This window comes from Carassius gibelio, chromosome B4 (genome assembly GCF_023724105.1).
Source record: "Carassius gibelio isolate Cgi1373 ecotype wild population from Czech Republic chromosome B4, carGib1.2-hapl.c, whole genome shotgun sequence".
Lineage (NCBI taxonomy): Eukaryota > Metazoa > Chordata > Actinopteri > Cypriniformes > Cyprinidae > Carassius > Carassius gibelio.
This window is the reverse complement of record NC_068399.1, coordinates 13,214,101-13,230,917: the sequence shown is the minus strand read 5'-3', so window position 1 is coordinate 13,230,917 and position 16,817 is coordinate 13,214,101. Positions and strand designations below refer to the sequence as shown.

At 36.9% G+C, this 16,817-nt stretch overlaps 1 protein-coding gene and 1 long non-coding RNA gene across 3 annotated transcripts in view; one reads left to right on the top strand and one right to left on the bottom strand.

The window, feature by feature from the left end:
- The window catches only part of LOC127956901 (uncharacterized), a 65,387-nt gene extending 61,824 nt beyond the window's left edge, over positions 1-3,563 (top strand). For both annotated transcript variants that reach the window (XR_008153665.1, XR_008153666.1), the window contains exon 6: positions 3,180-3,563. This is a non-coding gene — a long non-coding RNA (uncharacterized LOC127956901). The remainder of the gene's footprint in view (positions 1-3,179) is intronic.
- Positions 1-16,817, bottom strand: part of LOC127956899 (thyrotropin-releasing hormone-degrading ectoenzyme-like) — a 141,993-nt gene that overhangs the window by 113,407 nt on the left and 11,769 nt on the right. The gene's annotated exons all lie outside the window — the stretch shown is intronic.

Here is a 16,817-nt window from a genome sequence, read left to right as displayed (position 1 = left end):
GAATATGCAATCAATGGCTAATTTAGAATACTCAACAGCCAGACTTAACCGGGCAAAGCCCCAAACTGTGTCGGACTGGGGATATTTGGTTCTTGAATTGAATATGCTTCTTAGAGGACTATAACGTGTTTATTTGTTTCCCATCTTTTCTTTTGTCTTTTAGGTTACTGGTATTAAGTGTGTACACGTTTCCCTTGGTCCTTTTTTTTTTGTTTTTTTTTTTTATAGTGGTGACGGTCAGTGTTTGAGTGTTGTTTTGTCTATGTTTATGTTAACTTTCAATAAAAAGTTAATCACAAAAAAAAATTATTTTGCTTGAAAGCTTAAGTGGGTAGGAATTCAAGGCATCCCATTTAACTTATTTTGAACTTGTTTAATTTCACTTTGATAGAACATTTTTGGTGGAGGTTGGTAATATTTCGTCCTCTATGGTACCATTAAGTTGTGGTGTACCTCAGGGATCAATCTTGGGCCTTCTTTTATTTTCACTGTGCTCCCTTTAGGTTAGTCTTTTTTAAAGCATAATATTCTGTTACATTTTACTCAGATGACACCCATCTATACCTTCCCTTGAAACATAGAAAAAAAATATGGCATGCACTCTTTGTTGGATTTTCTAAAAGAAATAAGGTGCTATTTGGCGGTTAAATTTCTTCAGCTGAATGAATCTAAAACAGAAATTGCAGCCTTTGGTCCCAGCATCTATTATACAGATAAACAACAGTGTGGGGCCTTTATCTGTGAATTCTCATGCTCTAGTTAGAAATATGGGTATGTTTTTTGATGACGGCCTACAATTCGATAAACAAATCAAATCAGTGCTGTAGGTTTTTTTTTTTTTTTTTTTATCATAACAGATCCTCTGCAAAATTAAAAGTGTTTTTATCACTAAGGTATTTAGAGACAGTTATAAACAATTTTGTTTCCCCTAGGCAGCATTACTATATCACTGTACCTGGGAGTGGCTCAATCCTCTTTGTCCCATGTTGATATAAAATGCTGCTGCAAGGCATTTTTCTAAAGTATGAAAAACGTCTAAAGTATGTTCTGGCTTCCCTAAAATGGTTACCAGTTGAATATCATGTTAAATGTAAGGTTTTATTATATGTGTACAAGAAGTTAAAAAGCCAGGCTCCACAATATATTGCAGCTCTCCATCACCATTGTTCAATACTCTAGGCCCTTAAGGTCTTCCAACATGTAAATGCTGACTGTGTCAAGGTCCTGTTGAATATGTCCAATGCTGAAGCTTTTAAAACCTCAGTAAAGACATATGTTTTACTCTGGCATTGTAGTTTTAATGACTTATGTGTTTTTTTGTTAGGTTTTATTATATGTTGTTTTATTTTGTCATATTGTACAGCATATTAGCCTGCACTGACTATTTTTAGTATGCTTTAGCAATAAATGTGCCTTGCCTTATCAAATATTCTATCCGTCAGTCAGTTTCAGCTGATATCAGCAAAATATTACATTAGTTGTCGTATTTTGTGAGAAGTGGAAAAATTCGTAGACACTAGAGTGAATTATTTATGGTTGATCTTTTGCCATATAAGAAGTTATTGTATTATTGTATTTGAGTTTCAGAACTCAAAATTTTATTGGTAGTCTAAAAACAGCTAATATTGAAGACAAGCTGCTAATGTGACTAGTAATTTGTCACGTTATGATGTCATAGCTCCCAATTTAGCAGTGGAAAAACAGATATTTTTTATTGCCTACCTTCTGATCCTAACAGTAAGAAAAAGAGGAACTTTATTTTTAATAGTCCCAGATTGTGTTATTAAGAACCAGGCCGCTTTTTTGCTAAATTGTATAGTGGATTTGTTTCTAAAGAAGACACAGTTCAACACAGAACTTTCAGAAAGACTGAAACTAAAAGACAACTCTGCACTGTCTACATTAGATCTGACATTAATGTCGCAACACACAAGTGTGACTAGCAGTGTTTTTATCATTTCACCATTGCTTTGTGCGTTACAATTTGATAATTACTGAGTATTTATACATTTTTCACATAAATCACCCCAGCGTCCATCTGTGGCCGCCCAGCTAGCTCAGTCAGTAGAGCATGAGACTCTTCATCTCGGGGTCGTGGGTTTGAGCCCCATGTTGGATGCTCCTTTACTGGGGAAGTCGTGGCCTGCTGTGTGTGTGCACTTGGGATGGGTTAAATGCAGAGCACAAATTCTGAGAATGGGTCATGATTGAATGTCAAAAAAAAAAATAATAATACATGAATCTTTATCATTTATCCTTTGTCAGTTATTGTTGTTGTAACATCAGATATCTACAGTAAACTTTATTTGCAACACAAATGAAATATAAAAACTGTAATACATATGTTAACAACCCTGTCTTCGGTTAAACTTCAGCTGCCATTTCCCAAAATGGGAATTAAAAAATAAATAAATAAATAAATAATTATATATATATATATATATACACACACACACACACACACACACACACACACACACACACACACATGCATGTAATGACAAGGTCATTGAAACTTAGCTATTTTAAATTGGAACTTTTCTTGAAAACAGTATAAAAGACTCCATAAGAAAATACGAATTCAATGAGCATATATAAAAAAAAAACTCGTTTTTTTTTTTTTTTCATAAAAGAAATGGTGAATTCACTTTAGCTTTTCTTTCATTGTGAGAACAGCTGCATTTGTTTGTGTGTTTTGTGCTTGCGTGCTCCTACAGTGTGACGGCCGGCCTGACATCTCGCCTGGCGGCCTGACGGCCCGTCGGCCCATCTCCTCTCTGTCATAATCAATCCAATTATAGGATTACATCACACTTTATTGAACAGTCCTCTGGGAGCCAGTTTGTTCAGATCTAATCCACATTATAAAATCAGACGCCTCTGCTGTTTGTGAACTGAGTTTTTCACTTCTCACTGAGCCCCTCAAATCCCTCTTCAGCAGCACCACCATCCTTCTCAGGGGCTTTATCCTTAAAACCATTTAAAGAGGCCATAAATACTTAAATACCATCATCTTCCATCATTTCCATAAAGCTTCATAAATCAACATAAACAGACAGATTAAACTACAGCCTCCCCTTATGATGGGTCGATGTGAATCTGATGGAGAAATGAAGCATTTATAAAGGGCACAGTTCTCTGTATTTTATATATTTCTCTTTCTCTCTTTCTCTTCACAGTTGATCCTAAACGTCCAATCAGCACGAGCCGCCAGCCATCTCACAGGTGATGAATGAGGCTCCAGTGCAGCTCTGACTAAACCAGTGACAGTGTTGCTTTCTCAGATAAATGATTTGATCTACGGCACAAACTGAGGCTGAATTAAAGCTCGTAATAACTGAAGACGAGACACAAGTGAGTGAAACTAAACTTCAAACGCTTTAAGCACCACGCACACACAGACACACACAAAGTAAAACTGCTTACAACAGCAGAAGTCTGGAGTGATGGTAGAACCACAAGCCCTGACAGCGTGTGACTCTTTGTGTTTAGCGGTGAGGTCAATATCATTAACACACACTCAGCAGGGTGATTGCTCTTTAGTATGCAGTCAATATATCTGTTTTTTCACTCCTTCTTTACTTAAAAATGTTCTGTAGTCATTTTATGTACAGTGATTCTATAAACAGTATCATACCATAGTATTTCTATGCCTCATATATATCATGGCACTGAAATATATTGTAGGTGTTTTTAAATAGCCAATAAACCACTTGCGTCAGATTGATATTGTCAATCAATCAATCAAATTGCCTAAGTGAGATGGAAATGATATTAATGTATTGATTACTTTATTCTATTAACTTTTATATATATATATATATATATATATATATATATATATATATATATATATTTGTGTGAAAATCTAATGTTCCAGCAAATCTTACACGTTTGTACATTAATTTCTAAATGTTAATTTCCCCTTGCTTGCAAAAAGTGCTATTTGCATTTTACAGACATCATACATTTTGTATGGAGTCTTTAAATTTAAAGACAAACAAAATTTATCACATTTTAATTTAAATGAATAATTTAATTGACTACACTTGTAATAAATGTATCACTGTTAATTTGGCAAATAAAATTGCTTTTAGATTCTAGGAAGAGCCATCAAAAATATAAAAAATACCATCATATTTAGATGGCACAGCAAAGAATACCAAATGTACATTATAAATGTGTTTTTATCATTGGAAACAATATAATACCATAGTATTCCAGTTGTATTCTGGATATGTACATTTTAGTCATGTTAACTTGTTTGTCCATCAAAAATGTATTAGCTTTGACAATTTTGGTGGTCAACACTAGCCAAAATAGACTCATGCTGGTCTATGGCCTGTTCAGGAGGGGGACAACTTGATCTTGATCTCACCTATACAGCTGAGTCCGACAGCAACTGATTTACAGCTTCAGCACACCTGCAGTGCAGCCAGAATATACCAGCCCTAGCTGTAGCTGAGGATTATGGGAAAAAAACAATGCTCACACCGGGGAAAAGATTACACAGGACACCAAACTCAACTGACATCACAAGTTGCCAGAAACATCACGGCCATGTTTCCCTGCTGTATTTTTCAGCCTAATCTGATGAAAGAGTGAAACATGTCTCCAGCTTTCAACATTTCTCGAGCGGGCCGAAAACAGCTGTGATTAAACACACTTAAAAGTCATAGTGTTTCCTTGAGTACAGCCACACTGCTGGTGCCAGAGCTCTGAAAGCAGGAAATCAAGACCGAAGAACTCAAGGCAAGAAATGACCAGTGTGAAAAATGAAAACATATTGCAACATTGTGGAAATGTCAAATCGCTCTTCATACTTTACTGCTCATACTACTAATGAGAATCACACGAGAGTCCATTCATTCCAGCAGAGTTTGACATTAGCATGTGGTGCTGAAGCCATTATGCACTAACAAGCATTAAAAATACACATGTATAGACAAAAAAAAAAAAAAAAAAAAAAACTTTATCTTGCACAAATAATAGCAAAAATTAAAACACAATATCTATATACATATATATATCTGGATACTGACCATAGCTGCCCTCATTGTGAAGGGCTTAAATGTTACTGGACAAATACAATATAATCATAAATAAAACACTTATTTTTAGTATTTTGTGGAGAATCCTTTGCAGGCATTGACTGCCTCAAGTCTGGAACTCATGGGCATCACCAGAGACTGGGTTTCCTCCTTTCTGATGATTTGCCAGGCCTTTACTGCAGCTTGTGTTGTTGTCTGTTTGTGGGTCTTTCTGCCTTTAGTTTTGTCTTCAGCAAGTTAAATGCATGCTCAATCAGGTTAAGATCAGGAGACTCACTCTGCCATTACAGAATATTCTACATTTTACTTTCAAATACTCCTGGGTTGCTTTTGCTGTATGTTTTGTGTCATAGTCCATTTAATCTATGAAGCGTTGCCCAATCAACTTTGCTTCAGAATTCTAGCAGCTGCATGTGTCACACCATCACTAAACACCAGCAACCAGCATGGCCGTAGCCAGGCTTTGAAAATTAGTGAGGTCCAGGGGGTTTCTATAATAACCCCCTTAATATAGAATTATGCTATAATAACCCCTATAAATACAACTAATCATATACACTAACACCCCTTACTGAATGTCATATCTTATCAGCAATACTCTTTCCATGGACTTTTTTGATTGAAGTGTCTGTTTACACTAACTTCACCCGGCAAATATGTTTTTACAATTTACACTTAGTGTAAATAGCATATCACAAAAAAATGCTGCCTTTTTTGATAACTGCCAGACTAATGCTGGTGATGCAATGTTGCCAAATATTGCTATTAAAATAAAATAAAAACTATAAATAAATAAATCAAATAAACTGAAATAATTTCAAATATTTGGGAAATTAGATAAGATAAAGTTATCGCTGACCCTAAACAGCAACTTCCTAGTTGATAAAATTTCTAAAGTGTTAAATTTAGTGGAAAAAGAAGTCAAACGAACGCTTATAATAGCTGGATCTTGTAAACACAAGATATCACACTATAGAGACTGTGTCTGTTCCCCGAACTAGAAAATACAAAAACGTCCAAACCAAGTTAAGGTTAACAATTTAATTGAGGTTCAACAAATAAAAAACAAATGCAATATGGATAAACAAATGATAAAGATTGGCTTATTGAATATCAGATCCATTTCTACGAAAACACTTTTTGTAAATAATATGATAACTGATCATAATATAGATGTGCTCTGTTTGACAGAAACTTGGCTAAAACCTGATGATTACATTATTTTAAATGAGTCCACCCCCCAAGATTATTGTTATAAACACGAGCCGCGTCTAAAAGGCAAAGGGGGAGGAGTTGCTTCAATTTATAACAACGTTTTCAGGATTTCTCAGAGGGCAGGCTTCAAGTATAACTCGTTTGAAGTAATGGTGCTTCATATAACATTATCCAGAGAAACAAATGTTAATGATAAATCCCCTGTTATGTTTGTACTGGCTACTGTATACAGGCCACCAGGGCACCATACAGACTTTATTAAAGAGTTTGGTGATTTTACATCCGAGTTAGTTCTGGCTGCAGATAAAGTCTTAATAGTTGGTGATTTTAATATCCATGTCGATAATGAAAAAGATGCATTGGGATCAGCATTTATAGACATTCTGAACTCTATTGGTGTTAGACAACATGTTTCAGGACCTACTCATTGTCGAAATCATACTCTAGATTTAATACTGTCACATGGAATTGATGTTGATAGTGTTGAAATTATTCAGCCAAGTGATGATATCTCAGATCATTATTTAGTTCTGTGTAAACTTCATATAGCCAAAATTGTAAATTCTACTTCTTGTTACAAGTATCGAAGAACCATCACTTCTACCACAAAAGACTGCTTTTTAAGTTATCTTCCTGATGTTTCCGAATTCCTTAGCATATCCAAAACCTCAGAACAACTTGATGATGTAACAGAAACTATGGACTCTCTCTTTTCTAGCACTTTAAATACAGTTGCTCCTTTACGCTTAAGGAAGGTTAAGGAAAACAGTTTGACACCATGGTATAATGAGCATACTCGCACCCTAAAGAGAGCAGCCCGAAAAATGGAGTGCAGCTGGAGGAAAACAAAACTAGAGGTATTTCGTATTGCTTGGCGGGAAAGTAGCATATCCTATAGAAAAACATTAAAAACTGCTAGATCTGATTACTTTTCTTCTCTTTTAGAAGAAAACAAACATAACCCCAGGTATTTATTCAATACAGTGGCTAAATTAACGAAAAATAAAGCCTCAACAAGTGTTGACATTTCCCAACACCACAACAGTAATGACTTTATGAACTACTTTACTTCTAAAATCGATACTATTAGAGATAAAATTGCAACCATTCAGCCGTCAGCTACCGTATCATATCAGACAGTGCACTATAGACCCCCTGAGGAACAGTTCCACTCATTCTCTACTATAGGAGAGGAAGAATTGTATAAACTTGTTAAATCATCTAAACCAACAACATGTATGTTAGACCCTATACCATCTAAGCTCTTAAAAGAGGTGCTTCCAGAAGTCATAGGTCCTCTTCTGACTATTATTAATTCCTCATTGTCATTAGGATATGTGCCCAAAACCTTCAAACTGGCTGTTATTAAGCCTCTCATAAAAAAGCCACAACTTGACCCCAGAGAACTTGTTAATTATAGACCAATCTCGAATCTCCCTTTTCTGTCCAAGATACTAGAAAAGGTGGTATCCTCACAATTATATTCCTTTTTAGAGAATAATGGTATATGTGAGGATTTCCAGTCAGGATTTAGACCGTATCATAGTACTGAGACTGCTCTCCTTAGAGTTACAAATGATCTGCTCTTATCATCTGATCGTGGGTGTATCTCTCTATTAGTTTTATTGGATCTTAGTGCTGCGTTTGACACAATTGACCACAACATTCTTTTGCATAGACTTGAACACTTTGTTGGCATCAGTGGAAGTGCATTAGCATGGTTTAAATCGTACTTATATGACCGCCATCAGTTCGTAGCAGTGAATGAAGATGTATCATATCGATCACAAGTGCAGTATGGAGTACCTCAAGGCTCAGTACTAGGGCCGCTACTCTTCACGCTTTATATGTTACCCTTGGGAGATATCATCAGGAAACATGGTGTTAGCTTTCACTGTTATGCTGATGATACGCAGCTCTATATTTCCTCGCAGCCTGGTGAAACACACCAATTTGAAAAACTAATGGAATGCATAGTCGATATAAAAAATTGGATGACGAGTAATTTCTTACTGCTAAATTCAGAAAAAACAGAGGTGTTAATCATAGGGCCTAAAAACTCTGCTTGTAATAACCTAGAACACTGTCTAAGACTTGATGGTTGCTCTGTCAATTCTTCGTCATCAGTTAGGAACCTAGGTGTGCTATTTGATCGCAATCTTTCCTTAGAAAGCCACGTTTCTAGCATTTGTAAAACTGCATTTTTCCATCTCAAAAATATATCTAAATTACGGCCTATGCTCTCAATGTCAAATGCAGAAATGTTAATCCATGCATTTATGACTTCAAGGTTAGACTATTGTAATGCTTTATTGGGTGGTTGTTCTGCACGCTTGGTAAACAAACTACAGCTAGTCCAAAATGCAGCAGCAAGAGTTCTTACTAGAACCAGGAAGTATGACCATATTAGCCCGGTCCTGTCCACACTGCACTGGCTCCCTATCAAACATCGTATAGATTTTAAAATATTGCTTATTACTTATAAAGCCCTGAATGGTTTAGCACCTCAGTATTTGAATGAGCTCCTTTTACATTATACTCCTCTACGTCCGCTACGTTCTCAAAACTCAGGCAATTTGATAATACCTAGAATATCAAAATCAACTGCGGGCGGCAGATCCTTTTCCTATTTGGCGCCTAAACTCTGGAATAACCTACCTAACATTGTTCGGGAGGCAGACACACTCTTGCAGTTTAAATCTAGATTAAAGACCCATCTCTTTAACCTGGCATACACATAACATACTAATATGCTTTTAATATCCAAATCCGTTAAAGGATTTTTAGGCTGCATTAATTAGGTAAACCGGAACCGGAAACACTTCACATAACACCGTACTTTCTACATCATTAGAAGAATGGCATCTACGCTAATATTTGTCTGTTTCTCTCTTGTTCCGAGGTCACCGTGGCCACGAGATCCAGTCTGTGTCCAGATCAGAGGGTCACTGCAGTCACCCGGATCCAGTACGTATCCAGACCAGATGGTGGATCAGCACCTAGAAAGGACCTCTACTGCCCTGAAAGACAGCGGAGACCAGGACAACTAGAGCCCCAGATACAGATCCCCTGTAAAGACCTTGTCTCAGAGGAGCACCAGGACAAGACCACAGGAAACAGATGATTCTTCTGCACAATCTAACTTTGCTGCAGCCTGGAATTGAACTACTGGTTTTCGTCTGGTCAGAGGAGAACTGACCCTCCAACTGAGCCTGGTTTCTCCCAAGGTTTTTTTCTCCATTCTGTCACCGATGGAGTTTCGGTTCCTTGCCGCTGTCGCCTCTGGCTTGCTTAGTTGGGGTCACTTCATCTACAGCGATATCATTGACTTGATTGCAAATAAAAACAGACACTATTTCAACTGAACAGAGATGACATAACTGAATTCAATGATGAACTGCCTTTAACTATCATTTTGCATTATTGAGACACTGTTTTCCAAATGAATGTTGTTCAGTGCTTTGACGCAATGTATTTTGTTTAAAGCACTATATAAATAAAGGTGATTGATTGATTGATTGTTTACAAGATCCAGGCTCACAACTCTCCGAAGACTCGTTCATTTCTGCAGCATCTCGCACCGATCATTTTCATACCACGGATGCTAAACATTTATAATTATACAAGCAGACATTCATATGAGAAGTTTGGCAGCAAATTAGTCAATCAGAGAACAAATTTGATTTGGTAACTGGTGCCACAGGAAGCCATGCACACTCATGCCTTCACACTGCTCCACCATGTTTCACAGATGATGTTGAATGCTTTGGATCACGAACTGTTCCAAGGTTTCGCCATACATTTTTATTCACGTCATTCTGGTACAGGTTCACCTTAATTTAAGCCATCCAAAGAATCCTTTTCCAGAAGTGGTCTGGCTTTTTTAATGTTTTTTGGCAAATTCTAGTCTGGCCTTGTTTGCAGCCTCTGTAATTGCTCTGGCGAAGTCTTCTCTTGATTGTAGACTTCGACAGTGACACATCTACCTCCTGGTTGGATGCTGTTAAAGAGTTTCCGTTACCAGGATTCTCCAATCATCAACCACTGTATTTCTCTGTGGACTTCCAGGCCTTTTTATGTTGCTGAACTGTAACTACACTCACCGGAAACTTTATCAGGTACACCTGTTCAATTGTTTGGTAACACAAATTGCTAATTAGTCAGACACATGGTAGCATTTGGGCATCTCATCTTTCAAAAACTGCTGATCTAGTGAGATTTCCATACACAATATAATAAATATCAAGTGAGAGGCAGTTGTGTGGATGAAAATGCATTGTTGATGTCAGAGGTCAGAGGAGAAGGAGCAGACTGGTTAGAGATGATAGAAAGGCAACAGTAACTCAGATAACCACTCGTTACAACCAAGATGTGCAGAAAACCACATCGGGTGTCGCTCCTGTCAGCTAATAGGAAACGGAGGCTACAATTTGCACAGGCTTACCAAAATTTGACAATAGAAGATTGAAAAACTCTGCCTGGTCTTATGAGTCTCTATTTCAGCTGCAACATTCAGATGGTAGGGTCAGAATTTGGCGTAAAGAACATGAAAGCATGGATCCATCCTGCTCCATCTCAACAGTTCAGGCTGCTGCTGGTGGTGTAATGGTGTGGTTGATATTTTCTTGGCACGCTTTGTGCCCCTTAGTACCAACTGAGCATCATTTAAAAATAACAAAACCCCTGCTGCAAATCTGCAGCAACTGTATGATGCTATCATGTCAATATGGGCCAAAATCTCTGAGGAATGTTTCCAACACTTTGTTGAATCTATGCCACGAAAAATTAAGGCAGTTCTGAAGCCAAAAGGGGGTCCAACCTGGAACTAGCAAGGTGTACCTAATAAAGTGGCCAATGAGTGTATGTTTTGGTCACCATCTATAATAAAAATTGTGCCTACCTACAAGTATGTATGGACCTAAATGTATGATCTATATAGACAAATTAAAATAATAATAATAAATAATAATAACAATAATAATAATAATAATGGCAAAAAAAAACATTAAAATGACTTTTACTAAAATAACATGGATTATAAAAAAATAAAAAGCAATTCAAAATAATAATTAAAACTATAAAAGTATCTAAAGAGCTTCTAAATGGATTCTAGAATTACAGTATGTTTTATTTAACATACAATTCTGAAATACTATGTAAGAAAAATGTAAGCAGGGTTTTCACCAGATTTAGGAACAGATTTAATGACAAACTGTCACACTTTTCTTTCTCAGTAACAACTGCTCTCAATTTTCTAGATGATGAATCCTTTTAATTCGTATTGAAATGCAATGTAATATTAATAGAGAAGCTGCAGACACCTGTATGTTTATTAGCATCTTCCAAAAATGAATGTGACAGCTCATGTGATTCATGACACCGGAGAAGCAGCAGTGTCAAGCGTCTGCTTTGATCATGTGACCTTGTTTATCTAATAGCTTACACACACACACACACACACACACACACACACACATATATGCATACATTAGTATTAATTCATTGTGAATCAGCTCTCTGGTAATGGAAAGCAATATAAAGGTCTCAGTCAGTGCTGTAAAGTTATTCATTAAAATGTGAGGAAAGGAGAGTTAATAATGGTTGGATTTCTCTTTTTATACCAGATGAATCAAGAAATTGAGATTTCTGATGCTTTTGATGAGGATTTTGGTTTTGTGCTTCAATAAAGAGAGATGTATAACTAAAATGAACTCATCAATCATACTGGCACATCTTACAATAGTGGATGCTGCTGGAATTAATGAATCTGAACCTCCTTCTTTTGTAAAGTCCATTCAAATCATACCATACTAAAGTACTCATACTACTTTTGCCTGAAGTACACATATTGTACACAGATTTTCCATAGGTTTTCTGTATCCGTGGGATATATTTGAGTGACCAAACATTTATTATTGAATAATATGTTTTAAATAAGAGGTAGTATTCAGTCTTTACTGGATAATAGTTAGTAAGCAATATGCTATTACTCAGTTTTGAACATAGACAAGAACTTCAGTTCAAAGGTCAGTTTTGAGAAGCACTTGGCAAACACTCTGTAACTCATTCTTCAATGAAAGAAGAGAGATGGAGAGCATCAGTTAACATTCATCAGACATACAGCAGCTTTGTGATTCTTTTATAATGTGCCTCATTTTTCATCTCTGGTGAAATACTCTTCAGTTTTATGGCCGTCACTTTCACACCGATGGTGAGTCGCTTTCAAAACGCCCCTCAGCCGACCTTGATGATTAGCTTTAATGAATCCTAGAAGAGATTACCATTATCCTTGGGATTTTTTTTGTATTAACGGCCCGACCCAGAACATTCACAGAGAGAGACGGGCAGAGATAGTGATCGAGACTCAAAAATGAGGTATTTTAAAGTGCAGCTTATGCTTCAATTTGTGAAAAAGTAGTGAGGGATGATGGGTAGATTTTGTGAGTCAGGTTTGGGGGAGTAAGGACACTGAAGAGCGAGTAAGAAATAAATAAAAAAAGTGAGACAAAGGAAACTATAGAGGAATGAAGTATGAAAGTTGTATTGATAATAAATAACAATAATAATGACGTGTAGAATAGAGCAGAACGGCGAAGTGAAAGGTGACCTTGCAAAGGACAGACGAAATGAAATAAAAAACAGTCCCATCCACCTCAAAATCACTCATTCACCTCAGAAAATATTGTATATGCGGCATCTAAAAGAATTTTCTGCTGTACGTGAGCATCAGATGTCCTCAGACGTCCTTCTGTCAGTCTTTAATATCTCAATCTCTCAGATTAATACTCATAGTTTGATCTGCAGCTCTGGCGCTGTGTCACTGATCTCCCAAGACTGAGGAAATTACCCAGAATGCTCTGTTCTCACTGTAATCTCATAAAGTAGGGGTGGGTGCCCCAAAGGTGACTGTGATAAATGTCAACATTCCCATCATGCAGTGGTTTGAAATAAATCTGAAGATCACAAGTGTGTGATCTGATCTCTAGGTACATGAGCTTTACATGATTCAGCCAGAGGAACTTGTTCCTGGATCAACATGCAGGAAGTTCAAAAGGAAATACAGCCAGAGCAGATTAAAAAGGCAGATTAATCCATCCATATTTGACATGCATTCGATTTCCATTTACTTTTGTCCGTATCTGTCACTCACATGTTGCTGTCAAGACTTGGCGACCCAGACTCTTATTGATAGATCATTGATCTCTCTCTTTGAGAGGCACTTACTGTAGATCAATATCTAAGAAAGATCACGTCTCTCAAAAGATGTGCTAAATGCTACTTCAAAAGCTCACAGTCTATTTCTCTTGTTGAACAGATGATGTGCTCCATCACAGTCCTCATAAAAGCAGATTATATTGACAGCAGACAGAAATAAGGAAGAATACATTTGGCAGAGAGTTTTTACTTTAAGATGTAATCATTTAAAAACATCATTGCATATGTTTATATTTTAATATATACAATGTGCAGTATCCAATAATGAATATAGGCTAGTATTTTCTATGAATTTCTTCAGTTCCCTACAGCTGATTGCTCACTCAAACTCTGAAGAGTCCATTTTATCATCCTGCTCTGAGCAGCATCTCATCTGATATACAAATTGACTCAGTGTTTGAGCACTAGACGGTGAAAAAGGCTCTTGTTTTCTGTAGAATTCAACTTATTCAGAGAATTAGTCGTCAAGTGTTTTTGCAGCACACAGATCTATGGGGGTGAAATGTCTAAAAGAAAGCGGATGCGATGTTCACTGATAACTGATGCATTTATTTATCCATTCAGTGGGAGCTAAAGAGTGTCCTCACAACAACTCCCAAAAGCATCAGATAGTTTGATTCTTGCATCTGAAGACCCTTGTTGATGTATTGAAAGCTAAATGGATGAAGGATGTTGTGAATGCAAACACACTCTGCTCTGATTCTTCATGGACTTTCATTCATTTTATTATCATTCAGCGAGTGACTCTTCTAGAAGCTTTCAAGGCATGAAACCGATTACTGATCATCATATGATGGTATTAACTGCTACCAAACAACAAAGTCCATTTTCTCCTCTGGTTTACATCATTCCTTGAATCTGTTTCCTGTCATTCCCTTTTTCACCCTCTTTGAGAGAGAGGGAGAGAGAGAGAATGAATGAAAGAGAGGAACACAGAAAGACAGAAAGTGTTTGGTGGCTCTTTGTCTCTCATTTGCCAGTCACAGTAGATGGCTTCTCTGATTAAGTTGCTCTAATTGGACTCTGCTTTAGATTCGGCAGGTGAACAATGGCTCGCTTTGATGAAGGAGTCGTGTTGCGCTTCGGGGCTTTCGTTTCTCAGTCTGAGAGAAATCGTTATACCATTAGCGATGGATCAAATGCTAAGAGCCACAGATTCAAAGAACTGAGTCTTCAAGTCAAAGAAGCAACAAAGCAAATGACTTAAAATCTCCCAGGTCGAATAAACCTTAAGATCCAGAGTGTGAGGAAATGCTTTCAGCTGCTGTAACAAGCTTTTAAAACATGTCTGAGATGTGTTCTGTCCTTAACTCGTACACTCTGATTTTATTTCTCTTTTGCATGAGCAGAATGACAGAATGTCCCTGTTTGAGACCAGAGGGGCTGCAACTGCTCCAACACTCGACACACAGATGGTGCCTTTACGTAACGGACGCATCCATCAAGTCCACATCATTTCTCATATGAAGCTGCACTTTATGATGAAATTATTTCAACCTTAAGTTTAGCAGTGACATGCAACATTACAACGTACGTGCCAAAAGTATCTTAAGGTCACCAACTCGGTTTGAAGACAAACAATTTCTTTGCACAAGCAGCATCCTCGACGTGACGTTTGAACAACCTGACATGAGCATCTTTTTAGCAGGTGACAAAATCAAGGTCGTGAAAGTCTCCAGTCTCATTAAAGAGTTCAGTGTGTTTGTGAAGATTCAGTGAAATGATCCTAAATGACGTCAAACGATCAATAGAGCAGCAGTTATGAAAAAGACTCATTAGTTGCAGGAGGGCATGTTCAGAGGTTTTAAAATGTCGTTCCTGTTCTGATACTGTAGCTAACATGATATAAAACAGTCAAGTTGTCATATTATCATATACAGATTATCACGCATCCTAAAAAGAATTTCCATCTGTATGAAGCATAATGCCAGATACTTTTGAGCCAACATGTCTAACACAGTCTCATGACAATTCATAACTATTTTAAATTTTTGGCAAATTGGACAAAAATTGCACGACATTCCCTATTGCAATTAGCTAATCATAAAATAGTCACTTTCTCCTGTTGGATCAGCTTGGTATATTAACCCTTGTAAAAAAAGACTACTTTAAAAATATATCCTTTAAAAGAAAATAGTTACATGCAAACTCAATGTAATGTTTTCGGACACTTAATTGCATGTTACTTACAATTTAGCAAAACATATTTTACATTTATATTACATGCAAATTAGCTAATTAGCTTTTTTGGCCCATATGTGTGTGTGTGTGTGTGTGTGTGTGTCTGATTTAAATAGGACATTTCATAATGACTTTACTGTCTGTGAAGTATCGATAAAGTGCACTATCCAAAACACAGTTAACTACGGTGGCTGAGAGAGATCAACATGTTGCAACTCAAGAAAACACATGCAAATTGAATAAACACCAGCAAATTAAGAAAACATGAATGCATATAGCGAAACGCGCTGCAAATCCTCACAACACATGCATATAACGAAACGTGCTGCAAATCCTCACAACACATGCATATAACGAAACGCGCGGACCCACTTTATATTAAGTGGCCTTAACTACTATGTACTTACATTTTAATTAATAATTTAGTACAATGTACTTATTGTGTACATACATGTTTTTACATTGTACTTATATTTGAAAAAAAAAACTACATGTAATTACATCTGTATTTAATTTCTGTAATTACATTTATAATTACACTGTTGACCCATACTTTACACCTTAACCCAACCTTAAACTTACCCATACCTCCAACCCTCTCCCTAACCTTACCCCTATCCCACCTCAATAGCAGCAAAAGTGTTTTACAATACAATATGAACACAATAAGTACATTGTACTTATTTTTTATGTAAGTACATAGTAGTTAAGGCCACCTAATATGAAGTGGGACCAAACGCGCTGCAAATCCTCACAACACATGCATATAACGAAACGCGCTGCAAATCCTCACAACACATGCATATAACGAAACGCGCTGCACATCCTCACAACACATGCATATAACGAAACGCGCTGCAAATCCTCACAACACATGCATATAACGAAACGTGCTGCAAATCCTCACAACACATGCCTATAACGAAACGCGCTGCACATCCTCACAACACATGCATATAACGAAACGCGCTGCAAAACCTCACAACACATGCCTATAACGAAACGCGCTGCAAATCCTCACAACACATGCCTATAACGAAACGCGTTGCAAATCCTCACAACACATGCATATAACTAAACGCGCTGCAAATCCTCATAACACATGCATTTCACGAGTTCACATCTACGTATATTTAATACAGTATATAAACTTTT